Genomic DNA, 16,815 nt, shown 5'->3' with positions numbered 1-16,815 from the left:
ATGGAGCCTGCTTCACCCTCTGCCTATGTCTGCCTCTCTCTCTGCCCCCCCGCCCCGGGTCTCTCATGAAAAAAAAATTGTATGATAGGATTATGTCATTGTTGAGATCACTCTGGCTGAAAGTAGAGTAGGGTAATGGAGAAAGGAAAAACAAAACAAGTCATCTCAAAAATTCTTTTAGATTTCTTTAAGATTAATTTCTTTTTTTAAATTAGTTCATCCTATTATGAGATAAAATCAAGGCTGATGGTCAAGGTTTCCTAAACTTGTCTTCTAGCCTTATCTCCTAACCCTGTCTTGTACAGTGTCCTGTAGCTAAACTGATCTAGACAGTGCATCTCCAGACATTTCATGGTTACCTGCCATGTAAATATTCTATTTCTGGAATGATGCTTGGAATATTGTTGCCTTTCAACTTTTCAATTCCTGCCCATCTCTAATAACCCAATTCAGATTTTTGCCTTTGTATTATATCAACTGAAAATGATCATTTCCTTTTTCATACCAAATGACAATAGGACTGTTTTATAGTTTCAATGTTTAGTTACACACTACCTCTCATTGTTACTAACATGACTGCAAGTGTAGGAGGACAATTTTGAGGTTTTTTTTTTTTAAAGATTTTATTTATTCATGAGAGAGAGAGAGAGAGAGGCAGAGACACAGGCAGAGGGAGAAGCAGGCTCCATGCGGGGAGCCCGACATGGGACTCGATCCCGGGGCCTCCAGGATCACTCCCTGGGCTGAAGGCGGTGCTAAACCACTGAGCCACCCACGCTGCCCAATTTTGAGTTTTATAGTTATCTGAATCTTTTGCAGCTTCAAGCAATTAATATACTTAATAAATACTTCTTGAATGGTTAAGGGAAAACTGCTCTTTAAAATGCGGGAGACAGCATCTTTTAAAATTATTCACATTCTTTAATAACATGTAAGACCCAGAATACCTGACCAATTCTATCTAGCTGAATTGACATTAATTTTTTTTTTCATTTTACAAAACAAAAAAATAATGAAAGGCCAAGGATGTGGTAATGAAACCAGCTTATTTTCCCGTACTAATTCTCTTCAAAATATTCTATTCAGTTAAAAGATATATCTTCAGACTTTCTGTGGAAGTTTCCAAAGAAGCCAGTTGCCATGGGGATTATGAAAAGGAAAAAAATTAAAAATATAACCAATTTATACAAATGAAGCTACCATGTCCAAACCTGAAAGACCTTTTTGAAGGATGGAGGAAGTTCTCAGAAAGAAAAAGAATGTGGAAATAAAGTATTAGGGGAACATGTATGATTGTGGAAGTCAAGCCGCACCTAGGATGGATGTTTATTTTCCCCAAGGGGAACTTGTGTGTTTGCTAATACTAAGGAGGAACAAAAGAAAGATCTTAAAGCAGAGAGCTGTGGAGACTAAATCTATTTTTTTACCCATGGCAAATTCTTTTTACTCATAAAAAAGGAGAGACCAGTTTATAGATGTCAAAGCCAGTAGTTGAAAAGGAAGCTGTTGGGAATTTGAACCAAACTGTTTGCTCTGAAACCCAAAAAACAAAAAACCCTCCTCTTTAAGTAAACCTTATATCTTTCGAATTGTTTTAAGAAAGATATGTGTTTTTATTTTAAGATTTTATTTATTTATTCATGAGAGAGAGAGAGAGGCAGAGACAGAGGGAGAATCAGGCTCCATGCATGGAGCCCAATGTGGGACTCGATCCTGGGACTCCTGGATCACACCCTGGGCCGAAGGCAGGTGCTTAAACTGCTGAGCCACCCAGGCTGCCCAGATACGTGTTTTTGATAGTAAGAAGGCATCACAAAGTGTTATAATCTCTTTCCTTTGTTGGATATCCCTGCAGCTGTTCCTTTGTTTTTTTCTCCATTTCATGAGGGCCATGAGCTACGACCACCATTGGGTGGCAGCCTAAATTGCAACCCCTTAAGAAGTGAATTCATCCTTGGCATTGGGTTCTGTGAATCTCCCCTTACAATTGACAACTTTGCACAGATGTTTTAAAATGAAGTGTTGAATAACATTTTCTTCTTGTTTTTAACAAGAATGTGTGTGAGACAGAGAGCAAGAGAATACAACAAAGCTAAGGAAATACCTGATGACCAGATGTTTAAAAAAAATTTTTTTTATGATAGTCACAGAGAGAGAGAGAGAGGCAGAGACATAGGCAGAGGGAGAAGCAGGCTCCATGCACCGGGAGCCCGATGTGGGATTTGATCCCGGGTCTCCAAGATTGTGCCCTGGGCCAAAGGCAGGCACCAAACCACTGCGCCACCCAGGGATCCCCTGATGACCAGATGTTTGAAAGAAAATACTCTCTTCCATTAAGCCATTTCGCTCCTGCACATCCACTGTCAACAGCTCAAGAGCCACAGAACACTCTTAACTCTGTGAAGATGAAATAACATGTGGAAAGAGCTTACCAAGTGTACAAAGCTGTGCAGATGTCAAAGTTGGTTATTACAGCATGAATGCAGGTTACTTTTCTAGCATTTTATTGGCATGGTTGATTTTTAAATGGAATAATCTGTATGAATTAGCAAACACAAACCTAAATCTCTAAAAAATATTGCATATCTTTAAAGTTCACTTACACCCAAATCTAAGATTTCATCATACTTCTGCGCTGGCAGGAAGTAACTAAATATTTATTAGTGCTCTCCTGTCCCGAACATTGTGCAAAGGTTCGGTACTACCAAAGCATAGGTAGAAACCCCTCTGGTTACTGATCATTAGATCTCACTGGATAATATGGAGACTGCCATTGTTCAGCCAGCTTGGTCCTTTTAGATGCTGCTCCTCCAATGTTTTTAGTTCATGCTTGTTGTTCAAGAATCCTTGAAAGGACTGGGGGGTCAAGTGTCAACCTCTCTGGGTGCACCTCACAGATCCTTCCTTGCCTTTCCAGATTCTGAGTCTCACTGGGCCTTCTCAATCCTGATCTCTTTCCAGTATTGAGAAAATTTTGACTCTTCCCTCTTGTTGCCCTAGAAGGTGCTTTGGCTATTCCATCTGCCTCCAGGCCACATAGATATACCTCTTTAGTCAGTGTAGGCTTTGACAAAAGTCTGGAAGAGCTGTAAAAGACATGCAACTTCTGCTCTGTGCCCTATTAGATATGAAGGGCTTCGTTGCCTTCTTGGAACTACTGAGGTGTGCATAAAGCAAAACAGAAAAAAAACCCCACAACATACAATCCTGTCATCACATTTACAGTTAAACAATGGTGAAAGAAGACTTTATTCTTGTTTTCATCATTTATCTTGTTTTCTTAAATTTAATATTAAATTTATGTCAACAGTATACATCTAAACATATTAACATATCCTGAAAGATATCCAGGATAGTCAAGTGGAAGAGCAAGTAATAGACTAATTTTTATAACATGGTTCAATTTGTATTTTAAAAATTATAAATAGCTGTATCTAATTTTGTTTAAACATGTAAAACGATTAGAAACATACCTCAAGCCAAGAACTGTTGTTACTTTTTATTTTTTATTTTTTGTTGTTGTTACTTTTTAAAGTAAGAATGATCAGAGTTGGTATTGAAGATGGGAAAAGGGCTCTCACTTCTAACCTATTCAGTAGTTTTTACTTAACAAAAATGGATATTACTTTTGGAACTAAATTTTCAAAAGAGAATTTGTGAAAGGAAGAACTTAAAAACAAATTATGTCACTATGTAAAATGAGAGACATTTGTAGGTCAGGATGTCCTGTCCAGATATTGTCTCTCAGTTGAATAATCTTACTCCTGGATTAATAAGACTAGTCATTAGCATGTATAGTGTGCCTGGCTATGTGCCAGGCACTTTTGACAGGTACTTCCAATCTGATTACTTACTTCTCACCATTACTCTTTGAGGTGAGTAGTCCCATTTCACAGGTAAAGAAACACAATCTAGAGCAGTTAAATAAACTGCCAGAAGTTTGGAAGAGGCTGAACAGGCTTGGAACTTGAGGTCCTGGGACTCCTTGTCTATGCTTTAATCACTTCCGTGAACTTCCACTTCCTGTGGTTCTGAAGTTCTCACTGTTACAGAATGAATTTTTTAATTTCAGTTTGTACTGGCTCGGCTCTATTGTTTTTTAATTGTCATATCAATTTTACTATATCAATTTATTTTTTTTATTTAAAAAAATTTTTTTTACTATATCAATTTAATACTCTATTTTACTATAAACTCAATAGCTCAGGCCAGACAGAAGGGTAATTCCTCTCATTTTCCCCCTCATCCATAGACTCCGACTGGCCTGAAGGACTAAGGGCAGAAAGAACCAGAAAGAACTTCATGCTTTCCTGATTTGAGAAACATTTAAATAACAGGCAGATGGTTCTTGTCATTAGTGGCTTTCTGTGCAGTTCTCCAGCTGCCTAACCTTTCCTTCTTGGTGGAAAAATGTCATAAAGCTCTTCTTAATTTATCTATTCCATAAACATAGGACAAGGAGATTACAAGTGTATAAGAATAGAAGTGCCCAGGCTTTTATTTGCAATATATTCCAAGTCATAGGTGTAAACAAGCTGTAACTATCCTTTTTAAAATGTTATGGATTCATTCTTGTATACTGTAGTAACAAATTTATTTTTCACAACCTGACCTTAGCAACAACAATGCTTTAAACTTGTTTTGGTCTTTTTGTTGTTGTTGTTAGGAATAACAAATTTATTATTTAACATAAAAAGAATGCAATAGGAAAGCAAATTTGTCCATAAAACAATATACATCCAAAATACAAACACTATGATACACAAATTATTTTTGTATTCACATTATTATATCCTTTATCTATTGGAGAGAATTAAGGTATTACTCTATGCCCCAAAGAAAAGTCTTTAACTCGAAGAAATTTGATCCTTACAAAATTTTGCTGAAATTATTCAAGTGATTCATAAGATGAGTGGTTTGAAGTTTTCTATCCTTTGTACTCCTTTGCTCAACCAGCCCATCAAGGATCATAGAAACTCCACAGACTAGGTTGAGGAAATGCCACTGACAAGACAGAGTCTTCCAGAACTTAGACCACTTGATGTCCCTCTTTACACACAGTGAAAATGAAAAAGTATAGCAAGTAGGAACTACTCCACTGACCACAGGAAGATACTGTCCAATCCTGCTTGTATTATTAAAATAAGATTCCAGATTTTAATCACTTAAATTTAAAACTTGGCCCTTCAAAGAAGCTGAATGGTAGGTCCCTTTAGTGGATAGTTCACAGTGTTTAGAGAAATGAATTTATTATTGATTGTTCTGCAAATGTATAGCTCTATTCTGTGTCTCTGTGAGTTCTTTAAAGAGAATATTTGAGGAATCTCATAAATACTCATAATTATGTTTGGTGAGATGGTTTAAAATAATTCAGTTCTCTTTTAGGAAGTTTCAACAGAGGAGAGACATTTTTTTCTGAAGGGGGAAGAAAGTTCTGCCTAATGTCCGAAAATATTTTAGCATACTTTGGGAGTTAATTTAGAAGCCATATTGTAGAAAACCCTGCTCTGTAGCCTGCCTTCTAAGTAGTTTCACACCAGTGTCTGGGGCAATTCATGAATTTAGGTCTAATAAACTGCAAACTTACTCCCCCAAAGAGTTGTGTTTTTCCTGTGACTTACATACCATTGTTGGCTTTTGAGTTATTTTTTTCTCTGAATCATCTTGTAGTTGTCGTTAGTAGAGTGTCGAGACATGGGTGTTTGGTCATGTATGATAAGTGTAACTTTAACATGAATTATTTGGCAAAGGAGGATATCTATAAGGTCAAGTCCTTCTGGATATTTTAAGCATTAGTGTTGGAAATTTTTCTACCCAACTCTCCGTTTAACTCATTAGGAAACTGGCTCTGACAAGATCAAATAATTAGTGGCAATTCCAGAACTAGAGAGGTTGTAGTGTACTAGGGTTTAAGTGCTTTGGCTTTAAAGTCCCAAGGTCTGGGTGAATCCTGCTCCTGCCACTTATAAGAAGTTTACAGGCTATTATGACGATTAAATAAATGAATATGAATTAAACACTTAGCACAGTACCTGGCACATAGTGAGTACTGAATAAATGCTGTTAGAATTAGAACTCTTGTCTCCTACCTCTCAGTTAATGGCTTTATAGTTGCACCACATTGTTTCTCCTGATATCCCTTAAGGATAGTAGAATAGTGTTTAATAGTGTTATTTCTCATTAAATATTTCAGTTGATTAAATATTTCAGAAAAGAACACACATTTAACAATATCATCTTAACCATTTTTTTCCATGTGAAAGGTGGACATGTAATAAATGAAGAATTTGGAATGGAATGAAAAATTAAATGATGTATGAGTATATTCAGGTAGCACATTATATAATAAATTAATTTTTAATATAGCCATGATTCCTAATTTACATAAACAATTGGCCACTTTAGTGGCTCGTTAGATAAATTGAGCCCAACTAACCAATACAAATGTATTTCAAATGCATATCTGGAATGTGAAACTGTTACTGGAAACTCATTGGAACTGAAATTTCCAGTAAAGGGAACCCTTGATTTTTCAATAAAAGAGGAAATATCTATTCTGGGTTCATGTAAATGATATGGATTTAGCAATGATTTGTTCTTTGATTATAATCACTTAGTGCCTTTTAAAGAGAGATTCATGTCTTTGCAGCTCTCTGTGAAGACATACTGTTATAGCAACAATGGTTAATCTTATATGCATGATATTGTCTACCAGTTAGGCTGTTAGTGCCAGCTCTATGCATTGAGATGTCTGCAGTGAGTTGAGCCCTATTTCTATTCTTATTAAGTATTTGTGGTAGACACTTTAGGCTTCCTGCTCCCTGTCATTCTCACTAGCTTTATTTCTTGCTAGTAGAACCCTAAGTTTTCTCAAATATTGGGTGACCATGTGTTTTAGGGGAAGTTGGGGTTTCCCTTAGCTTTGAGGGGAAGTGAATCTTGAATAGTCTAAACAGATATTCTAAATCTAATTATTACCATTACAATGATTGATTTAGACACGGGTATGTGACACAGTTTTGACCAATGAAAACTGAGAGATTATTTTTGAGGAGGAAGATGCTTCTGGGTAAAATTTATGTGTATATGGAAACACTTCTATCTCTGTTGTCATCTGTATATGTTGCCCGGAATTACAGAAGCCAATCTTAGTACTGTGAGGAGGTGCTAGCCTCAGGGGAGAAGCCTTCATGCTTATATTAGCCTAGTAGACAGATGGAAAGGACCTGGATCCTTCTTGATGTCTATGAATTACCAAGTGAACTCACCCTGAAGCTACTCTATCTCTGGACCTCTTATTTTCTAGCATAATATAAGACATTATTTAAGCTAATTTTCCTCAGCTTTCTTTTTTCAGCAGAAATATACTGATGCAATATAAAATTATGTAATTATAATTCTGGTTTCTTTGTATTCTTCAATTGTAGTTGCTAAAATGAACCAAAGTCTGAAATTGCTCATTAGGACCAGGCATGGGCCTCCTCCCATGGTTTCACTTGCCAATGACCACTCTCTTGATAAAGGTAAGTATTTAAAATTCTCTCAACCAATGACATTTCTTTATATCTTGAGTTGGTGTTTTAGAAACAATCATATAAATATTAAATGATACAATTATTAATCTCACAAAGTTCCATTTTTGCTGCCGTTTCTTTTTCCTCTTTTAAGTTTTTTTTGGTTACCCTCATTCTGGGACACAGTACACCAAAGGAGGCCAACATGAATGAGGAATCACCTCAGTCATGCAAGGAATGCTGTAGACCTCTTGTTACCTTCGTGTAGCTATCCCCTTTGAGCTGACATACTGCTTTCCTAATAAAAATGCTTAATTTAGATGTCTTAAAAAGTACTTTCCTCCTTTTTTCTAAAGTCATGAGCAAGAATCGTATAATAGCAGCTGAACTTTAGAAGACTGAACATATGTGAATTGGGATTAGTGTTGTGATAAATGAAACAAAAAATAATTTGACATATATTTCAGATATATTTAATTTTTCTGCTGGCTGATTACTAGACATGGATGTTAATTAATTCATGTAAGTCACCAGGGTTACGGTTTATAGGCACTTTATAAAATGAATGCATTTGGATAATGATCAAGCCTATAGGGAATTCTTACCACTTTTAGAGAATCTTCCTCAGTTAATTTCACTCCTGTATACGTTGTTCCATTTTTGCTACCATCCCTTGACATGCCCTTACCATGTACAGTTAACTGACATGATAGTATCTCCCTTTACTATGTGAGTAACTCTTCTTTGAATGTTGTATTTTTTTCAAGAGATTTGTCATTGGACCCATTAGTGACCAAGCCATGAATGCAGAGGATGGGGTCTCAATTAAGGGTGACACTGCAGACAGGCTGCAGTACATCTACATCGAGGAGGAAAATAAGAAATATCTAGAGAAAGTTTTAAAAATACCCATTTTAAGCTTATTAATTTTGAACACCTACCTGCCAAGCACTTTTTAGTAGGTATGTCTATAGAGAGAGATTGGGAGGAAACTTGTTCTTTCCTGTCCCATATAAGGCAGAACAAAGATGTAACTTGATGTTACTATGTGTTTTTTATTTCTGCCCATAAACAAGTAAAACCTTTTTAAAGATTCTGTCTACTTGCTGGGAAATCTTCCTCTAACTCATTGCTACAGAAACTCAACAGTAGGGGGTGAAACTCCTTTCTACTCCTCACTCTTTAATTGAGCAATGCCAGCTCTGGATGATAAAAAAAAGATTCTCACCATTAGGCAGAATGCTGGAAGTAGTATGAATAATATTGAAATACTGCTTGGTATTGCATTTGATAGGAAATAAAAAGTGCATAATATTCTTTTATGAGTCTTTATCTTCTGGCATCCTGAAATTTCCTCCTCATCACAATATACAGAATCAAAGTAAAGTTAATGTTGATGATGAGAGACATTCCTAATTTTGGAAAATCCTAGGACAAGATCTACAACTACAAATTCTGTCATTAATGGCATGCATGAGGCCCACAGCCTAATGTTATGTTGAATCACTAGGTCCTTTGGTGAATAAAAATGAATATTCATGGGGGCTAAGAGGGTTATGTAGCTATTGTGCCAGACTCTATAAGCTTGATTGTTTTTATGCATCTTACAAAAAATGAAATAAAATAATAAAGTCTTGAAAATTTTAGTATGTCTCATTTGTAGTAAGGAGTACCAAGAAGTGTGTGTGTGTGTGTGTGTGTGCTAGGGAGAGAGAGAGAGAGAGAGAAAAAGTGAGAGAGAAAGAGAGAGAGAGAGAAATCACAGGACAGACCTTTGGTCACTTGACCAGCCCCAATGCCCTTCAAAAGCAGCTTGTTCAAGTGCTGAAAGCTTTTAAGTTGTGTTTAGTTTTTTTTTTTTTTTAAATTTTTATTTATTTTTGATAGTCACAGAGAGAGAGAGAGAGAGGCAGAGACACAGGCAGAGGGAGAAGCAGGCTCCATGCACCGGGAGCCCGACGTGGGATTCGATCCCGGGTCTCCAGGATCGCGCCCTGGGCCAAAGGCAGGCGCCAAACCGCTGCGCCACCCAGGGATCCCTAAGTTGTGTTTAGTTTTAATAAGGAAGGTGAAATTCTCATGTAGTAATATACACAGCCTTATCTAATTATATAATAGATCACATTTGTTTTCACATTTCCAGTATTCCTAGCATATTTTGGAAACTATTTTGTCCAGTTTCTACCATGTATTGTAAGCCCTTTGCATGAACAGATTTTCTGTATCCAGTTGTTTTATATTCTTATAGATGACACCCATTGCAAATTGCAGGGATTATGGAAAACCTGATAACTTGCCATTTTTAACTAATAAATAAGATAGTGCTTTAAAGGTCACAAAAAACTTTAGCAATTAACAGCAGGAGTTGTCTTAAGCTCTTTATTTTTAATGAAGTTTTTTTTATAGGGTTATTACAGACAAACAACATTGTATTAGTTTTACGAGACTCCACCCCAAGATTGCTAGAACTCATATGCAATTCGGCAATGTGGCAGGATACAAAATCAATGTCCAAAAATCAGTGGCATTTCTATGCACTAACAATGAAACTGAAGAAAGAGAAATTAATGAGTCAATCCCCTTTACAATTGCACCCAAAAGCACAAAATACCTAGGAATAAACCTAACCAAAGAGGTAAAGGATCTGTACCCTAAAAACTACAGAACACTTCTGAAAGAAATTGAGGAAGACACAAAGAGATGGAAAAATATTCCATGCTCATGGATTGGAAGAATTAATATTGTGAAAATGTCAATGCTACCCAGGGCAATTTACACATTTAATGCAATCCCTATCAAAATACCATGGACTTTCTTCAGAGAGTTGGAACAAATAATCTTAACATTTGTATGGAATTGGAAAAGGCCCAGAATAGCCAGGGGAATATTGAAAAAGAAAACCAGAGCTGGGGACATCACAATGCCAGATTTCAAGTTGTACTACAAAGCTGTGATCATCAAGACAGTGTGGTACTGGCACAAAAGCAGACACATAGATCAATGGAACAGAATGGAGAACCCAGAAATGGGCCCTCAACTCCATGCTCAACTAATATTCGACAAAGGAGGAAAGACTATCCACAGTCTCTTCAATAAATGGTTTTGGGAAAATTGGACAACCACGTGCAGAAGAATGAAACTAGACCATTTTCTTACACCATACACAATGATAAACTCAAAATGGATGAAAGATCTAAATGTGAGATAAAAATCCATCAAAATCCTAGAGGAGAACCCAGGCAACACCCTTTTTGAACTTGGCCACAGCAACTTCTTGCAAGATACATCTATAAAGGCAAAGGAAACAAAAGCAAAAATGAATTATTGGGACTTAATCAGGATAAAAAGCTTCTGCACAGAAAAAGAAACAGTCAACAAAACTAAAAGATAACCTAACAGAATGGGAGAAGATATTTGCAAATGGCCTATCAGATAAAGGGCTAGTATCAAAAATCTATAAAGAACTTATTAAACTCAACAGCAAAGAAACAATCCAATCATGAAATGGGCAAAAGATATGAACATGAACAGAAATTTTACCAAAGAAGACATAAACATGGCCAAAAAGCACATGAGAAAATGCTCCATGTGACTTGCCATCAGGGAAATACAAATCAAAACTACAATGAGATACCACCTCACACCAGTGAGAATGGCGAAAATTAAGACAGGAAACAAATGCTAGAGAGGATGTGGAGAAAGGGGAACCTTCTTGTACTGTTGGTGGGAATGTGAACTGGTACGCCCCTCTGGAAAACTTTGTAGAGGTTCCTCAAAGAGTTAAAAATAGAACTGCCCTATGACCCAGCAATTACACTGCTGGGGATTTACTCCAAAGATACAGATGCAATGAGAAGGCAGGACACCTGCACCCAGTTTATAGCAGCAATGTCCACAGTAGCCAAACTGTGGAAGGAGCCTCGGTGTCCATCGAAAGATGATGGATAGAGAAGCTGTGGTCTATGTATACAATGGAATATTACTCAGCCATTAGAAATGACAAATACCCACCATTTGCTTCAACGTGGTTAGAACTGGAGGGTATTATGCTGAGTGGTATAAGTCAGTCGGAGAAGGACAAACATTATATGGTCTCACTCATTTGAGGAATATAAAAAATAGTGAAAGGGAATAAAGGGGAAAGGAGAGAAAATGAGTGGGAAATACCAGAGAGGGAGACAGAACTTGAGAGACTCCTAACTCTGGGAAATGAACAAGGGGTAGTGGAAAGGGAGGTGGGCAGGGGGATGGGGTGACTGGGTGACAGGCACTGAGGGGGGGCACTTGACAGGATGAGCACTGGGTGTTATGCTATATGTTGGCAAATCGAACTCCAATAAAAAAATATACAAAAATTGTATTAGTTTTAGGTATATAACAATGGTTTGATATTTATATACATTGCAAAATAATCACCACAGTAAATACTAGTTAACATACATCACCATACATAGTTAAAATTTTTTGGTTTTATTTTGCTTTGTTTTTGGTTATGAGAACTTTTAAGATTTACTCTTTTAGCAGTTTCAAGTATGCTTGAAACTATTAACTATAGTCACCTCTCAAGCTCTTAAAGAATCCATTTAGGGAAGGGTGTGTAAACATTTTATTTATCTCAGTAGCATTCTTCCTATGATTTCCACTTCTTAAAGAAAGTAACAAAAAAAAAAAAAAAGAAAGAAAGAAAGAAAGAAAGAAAGAAAGAAAGAAAGAAAGAAAGAAAGAAACAGTAGGCATAATTAAATATTTTAGCTACTATCATTGTCGAATCTGTTAAGTACATAATTGTCCAGAATATGCTTTTTTGGTACACATCCCTTTTGACCATATCTTACTTTTTGTTTTTCAACATCTTTTCATTGTTAGTTCAAATGACAGTTTTCCTGCCTAGTCAGGTAAGATGTTAAAGTACAGGAGGGAGGCTGGATCTCTGGGGTGTCAAGATTTCCCCTGCCTCATTCCATCCATTACTCTCCTTCTGAGTACCAGAGTACCCAACCTGACTCACAATTAGCATTCAGTGGCAATCATGAGGCCCATAGTTTGAGAGATATTCAGGGACCCAAGGATGCAGCTGAAACAAGAAGGAACACACAAAAATAGGTAGATCTGCCTTGGTTAATGAAGATCACAGATGGAAATACTTTTTTTTCCCACTGTGGACGTGGTGGGATTTTTTAGAACTGATGCCATTAATCAATCTGTCCTAAAACAGAAACAGTTGCAAATATGTAATATAGAGTATCAGTGGAATAGAAAACAAACCTTTAACTAAGCTTGATTTTTTTTGAAGTTGGAAAATGTTGCCAGCCTGTTTTTTTTTTGTAATTGAAAATGTTTAGAAGCTTTCCTGAAGAGTTGATTAATATATCAAAATCAAAAAAGGCAATTTTGAGTCTAATTTTGTTTGTTTACCGTGTAATACAGGATTCTTGGCTTTGAAATTCTGCCATGCAGGGTGAAAAATGACTGTCAGTGTGAAACAAAGTAGTCTATTGAAAAGAACATTGTGTCTAATAGGGAACAGCTGATACCAGCCCAGTGCCCGCTATTTGGAATTACAATATCTTAATCAGTCTGATTGATTCCTATGAATAAAGGAGAGTCCAGATTTGGCCAAGGGTGGTAAAAGTGGGGTGGGGTGGGGGGAGTCTTTTGCCTTACCCACCTCTTGGTGCAAGAATCCCCAAATGGGGGGCAGCCCGGGTAGCTCAGCGGTTTAGCGCCGCCTTTGGCCCAGGGCGTGATCCTGGAGCCTGCTTCTCCCTCTGCCTGTGCCCCTCTCTCTCTCTCTCTCTCTCTCTCTCTCTCTCTCTCTCTCTCTGTCTCTCATGAATAAATAAATAAAATCTTAAAAAAAAAAAGAATCCCCAAATGGGGAATTGATGGGGAGCCATTCTGGTCTAGGCTGTAGGAACTAGGATAGTTTGGGATCTTGATTAGCTGCATAGGCTGCAGTTTCCCCACAAAGGTAGAAGTGACATTGTGAGGGAAGGGTTGCATAGCTTCTGTAGGAGGGCCTGGAATTTTACTGTGCTCCCAGAAGCTTTTCCAAGGGCTTCTTGACTTTCTAAATCTGAACAAACTAAAATAGGGTCGTTATATTTTGGTACTCAGTTTTTCTGCGGAAGACAGCATGGTTCAGAAAACTGTGGGAGACTTGCTGGCTCAGTCAGTAGAACACGCAACTCTTGATCTCGGGGTTGTGAGATCGGTGCTGGGTGTAGAGATTACTTTAGAAAATTAAAAATCTTTAAAAAAAAAACAAAAATGAAAACCAAACAACTGTGCTAGAAAAAAAAAATGAGTGAACTCCAAGAATAGAACTCTTGGAGTTCTATTTGGTTAAAATAGGAGTACTCAAAGAGAGAAAAATGCCTGTCCTAGAGTGATTTTACATCTTCCGTTTCTCAGGAAAGTGCCAATTTCAAATATTTTTCCATTATTTTAATAATTGATATCTCCCAGAAACTCAATATTTTGGTGACTAATAGCACTATAGCTACAAGATGGTCTTTCAAACCTAATAGCAACACAGGAATCTTTTTATAGGATCACAGATCTTGGTTTGGGGTTCAGAAAATAAGGTCATTCTACATAGAATGAAAAGCAATCCATAAATCAACCTATTTTCTCACCCCTTTGGGCAAATAGTAAAGTATCTGGACCAGGATGTCTTGTAGCCTCTCCTTGAACATCTCCTCTGGTAGATTGGGAGTTCATTTTTTTTTTTTTTTTAGATTGGGAGTTCAAAGGTCAGAAGGCATCTATCTAATTATGAGTATGCTTTGCATCTCTAGCCAAACCTATATCCTATAGCTTCACACATCAGGAACAACAGTGAATGTTCTCTTGCTTCATTGTGATGGTTCTTCAGTTACACAGAGGGCTACTGTATCCAGCCTCCCTCAATCCCCTGAGTCAGTCCTCTCCCAGGACAAGCTTCACCATACCCTCATGGAACTGACATTCAAAAGGACAGGGCTACCACACAATGTAGGGACATCATTCACATAGAATTTGTTGGCTCTGCAAGTCATGCATACAGAGACAGACACACGTATGTATCATAGCATATATAATAATACAACATTAGATAATGTAAGAGCTCGAGTATGTAGTATGATATCAGATAATGACAAGAATTATGTAGAAGGATAAAACAAGATACCCAGAGTATGATAGGGGGCAAATGCTGTCTTCTATCAGATAGGTTGGAGAAAACTTCTCTAAGGAAGCAACACTGGGGAGAGTCCTAATGGAAGGAGAAAGTGAGCTATGCATGAAAGGAAGGGTTCTAGTCAGAAGGGTATTGATTCATAAATTCAAGCATTTTTGGTATGAGTGGTCAACCAGGAATGTATTTCCTTAAAAATACTGTCTTACCCATCAGATTCCAAGAAAATTAAGAGATTTTCTAAATATGCTTGCCCTAATTAGTATAAACCACAGATGGATGTGAGCTTGTTTGGGCTTTGGGGAGGCACAGAATTTGTTTGTTTTACTATTTTTTTAAACTTAAATTGAATTAATTGACATATAGTGTATTGTTAGTTTCAGAGGTAGAGTTCAGTAATTTGTCAGTCTTATATAACATCCAGTATTCATTACACCACGTGACCTCCTTGATGTCCATTACAGTTACCCTGTCTCCCCATTCCCCTCCAGCAACCCTCAGTTTGTTTTCTATGATTAAGAGTCTCTTATGGTTTGTCTCCCTCTCTGATTTCATCTTCTTTTATTTTTCCCTCCCTTGCCCTATGCTCCTCTATTTTATTCCTTAAATTCAACATATGAGTGAAATCATATAATTGTTTTTCTCTGATTGACTTATTTTGCTTAGCATAATACCCTCTAGTTCCATCCACATCATTGCAAATGGCAAGATTTCATTTTTTTGGACGGCTGAGTAATACTCCAGTGTGTGTGTGTGTGTGTGTGTGTGTGTGTGTGTGTGTGTATCTCACATCTTCTTTATTCATTCATCTGTCGATGGACATCTGGGTTCTTTCCATAGTTTGGCTATTGTGGACATTGTTGCTCTAGACATTGGGGTGCAAGGAAGCACAGAAATTTGTATCTCCTTGTCCATATGAAGGCTTTTCTCCCTCTGGTGTTTCTCTTTGAATAAATGTGTGCCTTCATGGAGTATAAAGCAAAGGGAACACATCAGCCAGCCCAATCCTCTCCATCAACCCTAGTGATGGCACAGGGTGATAGGAATCTCAGCCAAGTTGCTCTCATATCCCTACCTATGGGCATGGCACCCTACTGTCAACTTGTCCTTACACCCATAAAAAAGAGGCATGTAGGATCTTTATGTTTCCCCCAGTGAATCTGCCCTGGTTCCTAGTGATCACCACTTCCTTTTCTGAGGACTCATAAAATCATCTATCTCATCATTTTAGAATATTACCATGTTTCAAAATCAAGCTTGCATATCTATAAATCATGGGATACACATTTTCCCCACATGTTGAGAAACTGGAATACTATTTTTATGGCTCTGTTGCCCCAGTACCTTTTGTATTCTCTTTGATTCCTTAAAGATTACTGACAGGGACTCTTAGATTACATCTGCAAAGTCTCTACATACTCTGGGATGTAATTTGTTCAGGCCTGGAGACTCAAACTCATTTAAAACAGTAAGACGGTCTCCTGCTATCACCTTACTTATCTCATACTTCAGTTTCTTCTAAACTACATTTATTCAGCCCTCCTGAATCTAAAGATCATTCTCCTTGATACAGAAGATGGAAATACAACAGAAGCTGTGATATATGACTTTCTCTTTGTTGTTTGTTAATGTTGTATCATCTGCCCCAAGCAGTGAAGTGTGTTTTTTAGGTTCATCTTTTTTACTTTGATGGTAGCTGATAAGGGGTGTGTGTGTTTCTGAGTTTGTGGATGAAAGGCTTAAACATATTTCATATAAGCATATTTCACAATGGCACATTGAGGGATTAACCCTCCTGTTGTGTTCTTTCAGTTCAATACTCCTATGCACATTTTATTTTGTTTTAGTATGCAGTTAGGAGTGAGGGCTCTGGAACCACACAACCAAGGGCAAATCCTGGCTGTTCCATGTACTCTAGCAGTAAGACCATGGGCAGGTCAGTTTACCTGTCTGAATATGAGTTGTTTATCTATAAAATGGATATAATGTTTACCTTGTAGAATTTGAGAGTAAACAATTTATTTTTTTCTTTTTTTAAAAAATATTTAATTAATTTATTTGAGGAGAGAGAGTGAGAGAGTGTGTGAGGAGAGAGAGGGACAAGCAGACTCTGCACTGAGTGTG

This window comes from Vulpes lagopus, chromosome 10 (genome assembly GCF_018345385.1).
Source record: "Vulpes lagopus strain Blue_001 chromosome 10, ASM1834538v1, whole genome shotgun sequence".
NCBI lineage: Eukaryota > Metazoa > Chordata > Mammalia > Carnivora > Canidae > Vulpes > Vulpes lagopus.
This window is presented reverse-complemented; position numbering follows the sequence as displayed.